At 48.5% G+C, this 9,980-nt stretch overlaps 1 pseudogene; it reads left to right on the top strand.

Moving 5' to 3' along the window:
• The first annotated feature begins 360 nt into the window (after window positions 1-360).
• LOC125518696 lies at window positions 361-8,458 on the top strand (annotated as a pseudogene).
• The last annotated feature ends 1,522 nt before the right edge of the window (window positions 8,459-9,980 follow it).

The following is a 9,980-nucleotide window of genomic DNA, read 5'->3' as shown; positions in this document are numbered from 1 at the left end:
AATCTGAAACTAACATTACATAGCACTCTTGCAACAGCATTTAGGGCATCAAGATGAGCTCAAATGAACATGGTGCAATGTAATGAAATGAAGTACACGTCGAGACGAACAGTTTGATATGCTACCGCCCAAAACGGAGCCACGGGTGCAAAGTTATGGCATGATGAAATATGCTAAAATAATGCAAACTGGGACAAAAGTCAACCCTAGGGTTCGTCCAGATCTGGATCGCACGCGAACCGAGGTTCGTCGGGGCTTCACCGGAATCGACGAGAACGGCGGCCGGGTCGTCGGGGACGCTGGAGGAGCGGGATCCGGCCAGGGAGCTCGCCGGGGCGGCGCGAGGCGGCGAGGGCGGCGATGGCGCGGCAGGGCGGCGGCGGGCAGTGGACACGAGCGGCGGCGAGGAGGAAGGCGGCGCGCGCGCGCGGGCGCTGGAGGGCAGGCGGCGGGGCGGAGTGGGCCGCGGGGGCCGGGGTTGGGCCCGGCGGGCCTCGACGATGTGGGGCGCACGAGCGCCATGTGGTGAGCGTTGGTTGGACGGGGGGGGGGGAGCGGTGCGGACGTTTCCGGCCAGATCGGACACGTCCGGCGGCGGGAGGTGGAAGGAGACTAGGTTATGGTGGAAATGGATTCGGGATTTTTGGTGGAGGTGCCTTTTTGTACATAGGAGGAGCTAGGAGGCTCCAAATTGAGCACCGTTTTCGGCCATGCAATCGTGATCGAACGACCGAGATGATGGAGGGGGTTTAGGTGGGTTTTGGGCCACTTAGGAGGGGTGTTGGGATGCAACACACACGAGGCCTTTTCGGTTCCTCGGTTAACCGTTGGAGTATCAAACGAAGTCCAAAGGGCACGAAACTTGACAGGCGGTCTACCGGTAGTAAACCAAGGCCACTTGGCAAGTCTCGGTCCAATCCGAGAACGTTTAACACCCGCTCACGAAAAGAGGTGAAAGGGGACACCGGAGGACATAGGAGCACCGGAATGCAAAACGGACAACGGGGAAAATGCTCGGATGCATGAGACGAACACGTGTGCAAATGCGATGCACGTGATGACATGATATGAGATGCATGACAAGGACAAAAAAACATGAATACAAAACCCAACAATGAGGAAATATCATAACTTAGTGCCAGAAATGGCAAGAGTTGGAATACAAATATGGCAGGTTACATATGGGGCGTTACAACACTCCACCACTATGAAAGGATCTCGTGCCGAGATCTAGGACTGGAAAAACTCCGGATATTCGGAACAGAGGTGGTCCTCGCGTTCCCAGGTGGCTTCACGGTCGGAATGATGTGACCACTTCACTTTCAGGAATTCGATAAACTTGTTACGAGTCTTGGGCTCAGTTTCTTCAAGAATAGCAACGGGGTGCTCATGATAAGACATGTATTCTTGGAGATCAATCTCTTCAAAGTCTTGAAACACTTGCGGAGCTGAGACACGTGAAACACGTCGTGCACATTTGCAAAGTTGGATGGAAGCTCAAGTTGATAGGCGAGATCGCCTCTTTTCCCAATGATCTTGAAAGGACCCACGTATCTAGGGGCAAGCTTCCCTTTGATACCGAAGCGACGAGTACCTTTAATTGGAGAGACGCGGAGGTAGACATGGTCTCCGATCTCGAAAGCCAAGTCACGATGCTTGCTATCATAGTAACTCTTCTAGCGCCATTGCGCGGCTTTGAGATTTTCACGAATGATTTTGCACATATCTTCAGCCTCTGTGATCAAGTCATTTCCAAGAAGTTGGCGTTCACCAATCTCTGACCAGTTAAGAGGAGTACGACACTTCCTGCCATAGAGAATCTCGAATGGGGCCTTGCCCAAACTCGCTTGCAAGCTGTTGTTGTAGGAGAACTCGGCATATGGAAGACAATCTTCCCACTTCATACCGAAAGAAATGACACATGCCCTGAGCATATCTTCAAGAATTTGGTTGACTCGCTCAACTTGGCCACTAGTTTGAGGTTGAAAGGTTGTGCTGAAGCGAATGTTGGTGCCCATAGCCTTCTGAAAAGAATCCCAAAACTTAGAAGTGAAGATGCTTCCACGATATGAAGATATCAACTGCGGAATGCCGAGCAGAGAGACAATCCTGGATGTATATAGCTCTGCCAACTGAGCTGCTGTGATAGATTCTTTGATAGGGAGAAAATGAGCCACTTTGGTGAGCTTGTCGATGACAACAAAGATAGCATCATTGCCACGCTTGGACTTGGGAAATCCAGTCACAAAGTCCATCTCAATATGATCAAACTTCCATTCTGGAATGGCAAGAGGTTGGAGGAGAGCAGGTGGTCATTGGTGTTCTGCTTTCACTCCTATGCAGACATCACATTCGTTCACGAACTAAGCAATCTCGTGCTTCATTCGAGTCCACCAATACGACTGCCTTAGGTCATGGTACATCTTTGTACTACCAGGGTGAATAGAGAGGAGTGAATTGTGAGCCTCGTTCATAATGACTTTACGAAGGTCACCCTTAGGCACCATAATACGATCCTCGAAGAATAGAGTATCCTTGTCATCAAGGCAATAGCACTTGTACTTGGGTTGACTCTTGGCAATCCCAATCTTCACGTTCTTCACCATAGCATCAAGAAGTTGAGCCTCACGAATACGATCTTCCAAAGTACGAGAGACTTGGAGGTTGGCAAGGAATCCTTGAGGAACAACTTGGAGATTAAGTTTGCGGAAAACTTCACAAAGCTCTGGTTGGTAGGGCTTGATAATCAAACTGTTGCAGGAAGCCTTCCTGCTCAATGCGTCAGCAATGACATTGGCCTTGCCTGGAGTATATTCAATACTCGGATTATACTCTTGAATCATCTCGACCCAACGAGTCTGCCTGAGGTTGAGGTTGGGATGAGTGAAGATATACTTGAGACTCTTATGATTAGAGAAGATGTCCACTTTCCTTCCCAACAAGAGATGTCTCCATGTTAAAAGAGCATGGACAACTGCCGCCAACTCGAGGTCATGAGTGGGGTATTTCTTTTTGTTGGGCTTCAACTAGCGAGAGGTATAGGCCACAACTTTCTTCTCTTGCATCAACACTGCACCGAGACCTTGAAGGGAAGCATCACAGAAAACCTCGAATGGTTTGGATTCATCAGGTGGAGTCAGAACTGGAGCTATGACTAACTTCTCTTTGAGGGTGTTGAAAGCGATGTCACATTCAGGCGACCAGACATACTTCACATGCTTCTGGAGGAGGTTGGAAAGAGGCTTCGCGATCTTAGAGAAGTTCTCAATGAACCTTCGACAATAGCTTGGGAGCCCAAGGAAGCTGCGGAGTTGCTTCACGTTCTGAGGTGGTTCTCAATTCACAATTGTAGACACCTTCTCAGGATTCACAGCTATGCCCTTGGCGGAGATGATATTTCCAAGGTAGAGAACCTCATCGAGCCAAAACTCGCACTTTGAAAACTTCGCATAGAACTGATGTTCTCTGAGTTTGTCCAGCACCAATCTCAAGTGTTTGGCATGATCCTCCTTGTTCTTGGAAAAGACCAAAATGTCATCAAGATAGACCAAGACGAAGTCATTTGTGTAGGGGTTGAATATGAAGTTCATCATGCAAGAGAATGTTGGAGGAGCGTTGACAAGGCCGAAAGACATGACATTGTATTCATATGAACCATAGCTTGTTCTGAATGCTGTCTTGGGGATATGTTCTTCACGAATATGAATCTGATGATAGCCCATACGGAGGTCAAGCTTGGAGAATACTTGAGCACCTTTGAGTTGTTCAAAAAGCTCATTGATGTTAGGAAGTGGGTACTTGTTCTTTATGGTCTTCTTGTTCAATGGATGGTAGTCGACACAAAGTCGGTCTGTTCCATCCTTCTTCTTGACGAAAAGAACTCCACAACCCCATGGAGAAGAACTTCGTAGGATGAGACCCATACACTCTTGAATATCGAGTTGTTTCTTCATCTCCTTCAACTCTTCTGGTCCAAGCTTGTAAGGACGTTTGCAAACAGGTTCCGTCCCAGGCTCAAGATCGATGACAAATTCAATTGGCCGCTGAGGAGGCATTCCTGGAAGCTCTTCTGGAAAGACGTCTTGATATTCACAAATGACTGGAATCTGAGAGATGGCATCCAACTCGCCCTTCTCATTGAGAGAAAATAGTCGAATGGTATCGTCACGAGCGGCAAAGACAATCACATCCTCAGACGAGTGTGTCAATTGAATCTGCCTAGCAGCACAATCAAGTTGAGCCTTGTGCTTAGAAAGCCAGTCCATTCTGAGAATAAGATCAATATCCGAGTCACCAAGAACATTAGGAGAAGACAGAAACTTATAGTCGCCCATTGTGATGGTAACATCCGGAACCATGGAGTTAGCGTTCATGCTTTTAACCGGAGAGACAACTGCTAACGGACTAGGCAACACTTGGAAAGCCAACTCATGCTTAGATGCAAATGGTCTCGAGATGAAACAATGCGATGCACCAGTGTTAAAAAGAACTTTTGTAGGAATATCGTTAACAGGAAGGTTACCCATGATCACATGTAACGAGTCCTCTGCCTGAGCTGCGTTCATCATGTTGACCTTTGCAAACTTGGGATTATGCTTGACCACTGCGGTGCTGGCAGATCTCACAGGAGGAGGAGGAAGACGCCTCTGATTGAAGCATTTGTTGGCATAGTGACCCTTCTGCTGACACTTGTTGCACGTAACCTCCGAGAGCGGACGGTGATACAGAGAACTTGATCTTGGAGCATGAGACAAAGTCTTGTTCTGAAATCTTGGGTTGGGTGGGTGGGAATATCCATTGCCACCTTTGCTCTTCTGCTGATAAGGCTGACGGAACAGAGGAGGAGGCAACCAATAGTTTTGCTGCTTAGTTTCCACTTGAGTTGAGGAAGAAGGAGTTGCATCCCTGACTCGTTTCTTGGAAGGATCGCACTTGAGCTGAGCAGTCTCTTGTTTCAGTGCTATGTTGTAAAACTCATCGTACTTCTTCGGCTCAAAAAGCACAAGGGCTAGTTGCAGATCTTCTCTGAGGCCACCTCTGAACTAATAAATCATGCTCTTCTCGTCAGGGACGTCTTGCTTAGAGAAACGAGCGAGCTTCTGAAACATGATGTTGTACTGGTAAACAGACAAGCTGCCTTGCTTCAGATTGCGGAACTCCTCATGCTTGCTCTCAAAAACACTCTGAGGAATGTGGTGAGCTTTGAAGTCTTGGCGGAATTCATCCTAGGTAATCACATGACCTCCTCTGGAATCTTTGTATTGCTGATACCACTCTGCAGCTTGGTCTTTGAGTTGGAACGAAGCAAACTTGACAAAGTCCTGATGCCTGACATTGCTGCACTCGAAATGCTTGCAGATATCCACGAGCCAATCATCAGCGTATGTTGCCTCGACACAGTTACTGAAGGTCTTTGGCTGGTTTGCGAGCATAAGCATCTGCGTGTTGGCATTGGTAGCGGCCATCACAGCTTGCCATGCCTCCGGAGGTGGAGGTGGTGGTGGCGGTGCAGGATTCTGACGCGTTGGAGGAGCCATCCCGAAGAGGGTGACATCCGTTAGCATCTTGACAGATATGTATATATATATATATATTCAAGGTGAATCAATGGATTGAAATTGCAACATATAGTCTTAACATCCGAACAAGAATGAACGAATGCATTCCAAATTAAATGGTCACACTTCCATAAATTGAGAAGCCACTTAGATAGAGGTAGAATAATAAAACAACAAGGTACGGACAAGAACAAATATTTGGTGAGGATTACCCAATAACAAACCAAATATCTGCGAAAGAAATACTAGAGCTACATGAATTCCCACCTATGAAAGTCCCGAAATTTTCCCGGTTATGCAATCAGGTGTTGGGGATACAGGGGAAAAATAATATCTCACCCAAAGCTAGCAAATCCTACATCCAGCTGTATCCATCCTTCAACACATAACCAAGAAACCTTCAGAAATCATTTACCTCAACCTTCGAAAAGCATCCGTTATACGAGTCATGGCAATACTCCCGAACTCCCGCCCCAGTACTAGGTGGCGTCGAGGTTATCTCACCAACAACTGCATAAAAGAGATTTTCGATGTCGGCAAAACTTAAGTATTCCAGAATTGCAACGATAAAATTGTGACGACAACACCTCAGAGCTCAACTCCCTGGGACACTACCACAACCCCTAAATATCAGGAGGCACCAAGAACAATGTTCTCGTCACAAAACCATCAGAACGATTCCAAGATACCCACGTGATCCTAAATTTTTTTAGTGAAATTTGAGAAGAGAAGAGTCAAAACTCTACGTCAGGATGTCTCATGAGAGCGACGAAGGGACTGAGGAGTAAAAAGAATCCTACTCTCCGATATATATAATCCTAAAAAGAGTCAAAACATTTTTCTAGACTCAACAACACCAGCGATTCGATCAAGCAGGGGGCTCCTAAGTCGGGGAAGGCTCTGATTACCAACTTGTAACACCCACGATGCGGCTATATCTCCCACGTGTCGGGGCACGACTTAGAGGCATAACCGCATTGTAGGCAATGTCGCAAGAGGGGTAATCTTTACACATCCCATGTACTGAATAAGGAAAGAGGTACATAGTTGTCTTACAATCGCCACTTCAAACAATACATAAATATAGCATTACAATCATCCAGATACAAACAAGGTCCGACTACGGAACCAAAATAAAGACAACCCCAAATGCATAATGTCCCCGATCGCCCCAACTGGGCTCCACTACTGATCGTTTGGAAAGGAAACGTAGTACCGTCCTGAGTCCTCATCAAACTCCCACTTGAGCTCAGTCGCATCTCCTGGAACGGTATCATCGGTCCCTGCATCTGGTTTTGAAGTAATCTGTGAGTCACGGGGACTCAGCAATCTCACACCCTCGCAATCAAGACTATTTAAGCTTATAGGTAGGGAAAAGGTAGGAGGTGGAGCTGCAGCAAGCACTAGCATATATCACTACTGGAAATAGGGAATTTGCCATCAGCCAGCTCTTTGCCATCTGCCAGCTGATGGCAAAGAACGTCTTTGCCATCTGCTTATAAAAAGCAGATGGCAAAGAACTGACAGACGGCAAAGAACATGGTTGCCATCAGCCAATTCTTTGCCATCTGCTAGTGGATGGCAAATAATCTTTGCCTCTGCCAGCAGATGGCAAAGAGGTTGGCAAATCCTATGGCCGTCAACCATGTAACGGCGTACCAGCCCCACCTCTTTGCCATCTGCCAGCAGACGACAAAGATTCTTTGCCATCTGCTGGCAGATGGCAAAGAGATGGGGTTATTTTTTTCCAGGTAAAAAAAAACTGTGGGGTTATCCCCTCCCTCTCTCCCCACCCATCCAGGTAAAAAAAAGACGTTCGCATCTCATCCACACACCACCACCTACCTCCTCCCTCTCCGCCTCCTGCGCCCCTTCCTCCCACCCCCATCCCCATCCCGCTTCGCCTTCCCCCACCACCCCGACCTCCTCGACCTCTACCTCCCCGCCGACCCCTTCTTCGCCCCGCCCCCCATCCCCTCCCCACACGCCTTCCTCCTGCATGACCTCACCGACCGCGTCGCCGCCCTCGAGCTCGCGGCCCGCGTGGCTGCCCCGCAACCGGCGCGCCGCAAGTACACCTACGCGGCCATGGAGCCCGGTGGCCGGGAGGTCAAGTGGACGGTGGAGGAGAAGCCGCGCGGCGGGGGCCGGGCGCTCAAGTGGGAGGCGGAGCTCGCCTCCCCCAACGACGACGGATTCGACCGCAAGTGGAGGTGGGAGGCCAAGTCCAAGGGCGGCGCCGGAGGCAAGACCAAGACCAAGTGGGGCACCGAGATCAAGGGCAAAGGCTCGCTCGAGCCATGGTCGCATGCCTACACCTGGGAGGAGGACTTCACCGCCTCCGACGACGACGAGGATGAGCTGGAGGTCGAGGAGCGCAGGCCGGAGAAGCCCAAGAAGATCAAGGCCGCCACCAAGGACAAGGAGGTTGACAAGAAGAAGAAGATGTCGGCGAGGACGTGCGTTCAGATCGAGGAGATCCCCGAGGACAACACCGCCGGCTGCGACGCCATCCGCAAGGTACGGTACTCAGCACAAAAGATGAGATTTTTGTGGGGGTTTGGGTTCTGTGGCCCGATCTGAACGAAATGTGTGATTTCTAGTAGAATTTCCAATAGAACCAGGTTACCTCTCGCTGGATTTGAGAGAAAATTTGGAATTTTAGAGGATGCTAGTGTCCACACTCTAGATCTGTGCTTAGTACTGGCTACAGATTGACTGAACTCTGCTCTGAATGATATCAGCTTGAGGATTCTGCTCCCTTGCAATGCACTACTGTCATATGTGTACTGACCGCCTGACATTTGTCTCTCTTTCTGATGATGCAGGCCTTTGCCATGGGGAACGGCAAGGGGAAGGCTAAGGAGCTGTCGCCGCAGGATGCCGCGCTGCTCATCTAGATGAGAGCGAGAAGAGAAGGCAAGGCACGGTCTAGAAACTATGATCAAGAAGTGATCCAAGACTACTTACGTTCAAGCATAACCCGAGACCGTGTTATCTTCCCGGACTCCGACGAAAAGAGACCATCACGGCTACACACGCTGCTGATTCATTTTAATTAAGTTAAGTTTCAGGTTATCTACAACTTGACATTAACAAATTCCCATCTGCCCATAAACACGGGCACGGCTTTCGAAAGTTCAAATCCCTGTAGGGGTGTCCCAACTTAGCCCATCAATAGCTCTCATGGTCAACGAAGGATATTCCTTCTCCCAGGACGGCCCGATCAGACTCGGAATCCCGGTTACAAGACATCTCGACAATGGTAAAACTAAACTAGCAAAGCCACCCGGATGTGCCGACAAATCCCGATAGGAGCTGCACATATCTCATTATCAGGGCACACCGGATTGTCCAATGTTCCGGTAGGCCAGCCCAGAGTTGCCCCTGGTGGCCACCGGCAGCTGACAAGTTGGACCAACACTCAGAGGAGCAGTGACCCGGGGGCTTAAAATAAAGACGACCCTTGAGTCCGCGGAACCCAAGGGAAAAGAGGCTAGGTGGCAAATGGTAAAACCAATGTTGGGCCTTACTAGAGGAGTATTATTCAAGGCGAACTGTCAATGGGTTCCCATTATAACCCAACCGTGTAAGGAACGCAAAATCAAGGAACATAACACCGGTATGACGGAAACTAGGGCGGCAAGAGTGGAACAAAACACCAGGCATAAGGTCGAGCCTTCCACGCTTTACCAAGTGTATAGATGCATTAAAGTAGACAAGATATAATAGTGATATCCCAACAATAAACATGTTCCAACAAGGAACAAACTCCAAACTTCACCTGCAACTAGCAACACTATAAGAGGGACTGAGCAAAGCGGTAACATAGCCAAACAACGGTTTTGCTAGGACAAGGTGGGTTAGAGGTTTGACATGGCAATATGGGAGGCATGATAAAGCATGTGGTAGGTATCGTAGCATAGGCATAGCAATAGAGCGAGCATCTAGCAAGCAAAGATAGAAGTGATTTCGAGGGTATGGTCATCTTGCCTGCAAAGTTCTCAGAGTTGACGTAAGCTTGATCCTCGTAAACGTTCTCAACGGGTTCCTCGGTCACGTACTCGTCTCCTGGATCTACCCAAAGCAAGAACACAAGCAAAGGGAGACACAATCAACCATAGTGCAATGCGCAAGCAACATGATGCAAAACATGGCATGATATGCGGGATGTGATATGCAATGCATATGCATGCTTCGGAAAGGAAAGATTGAACCTGGCCTCAACTTGGAAAACCAAGAGTGCCTCTGGAAAGATGAGTTGATTTCGATCGAAATCAATATAAACATCACCGGAATCGGATGCACGGTTTGCAAATGGCAAGCAAAACAATAATGGCACAAAGCTGCGATTAACAGCACGAGGCCATCTAAATGCATCAAGAACAACAAGCTACTGCACTCTAACATAACAACAAAGCA

The sequence above is a fragment of the Triticum urartu genome, chromosome 7 (assembly GCF_003073215.2).
Source record: "Triticum urartu cultivar G1812 chromosome 7, Tu2.1, whole genome shotgun sequence".
NCBI classification, from domain to species: Eukaryota; Viridiplantae; Streptophyta; class Magnoliopsida; order Poales; family Poaceae; genus Triticum; species Triticum urartu.
Note: the sequence above shows the minus strand (reverse complement) of the source record. Positions and strands in the feature narration are given on the sequence as shown.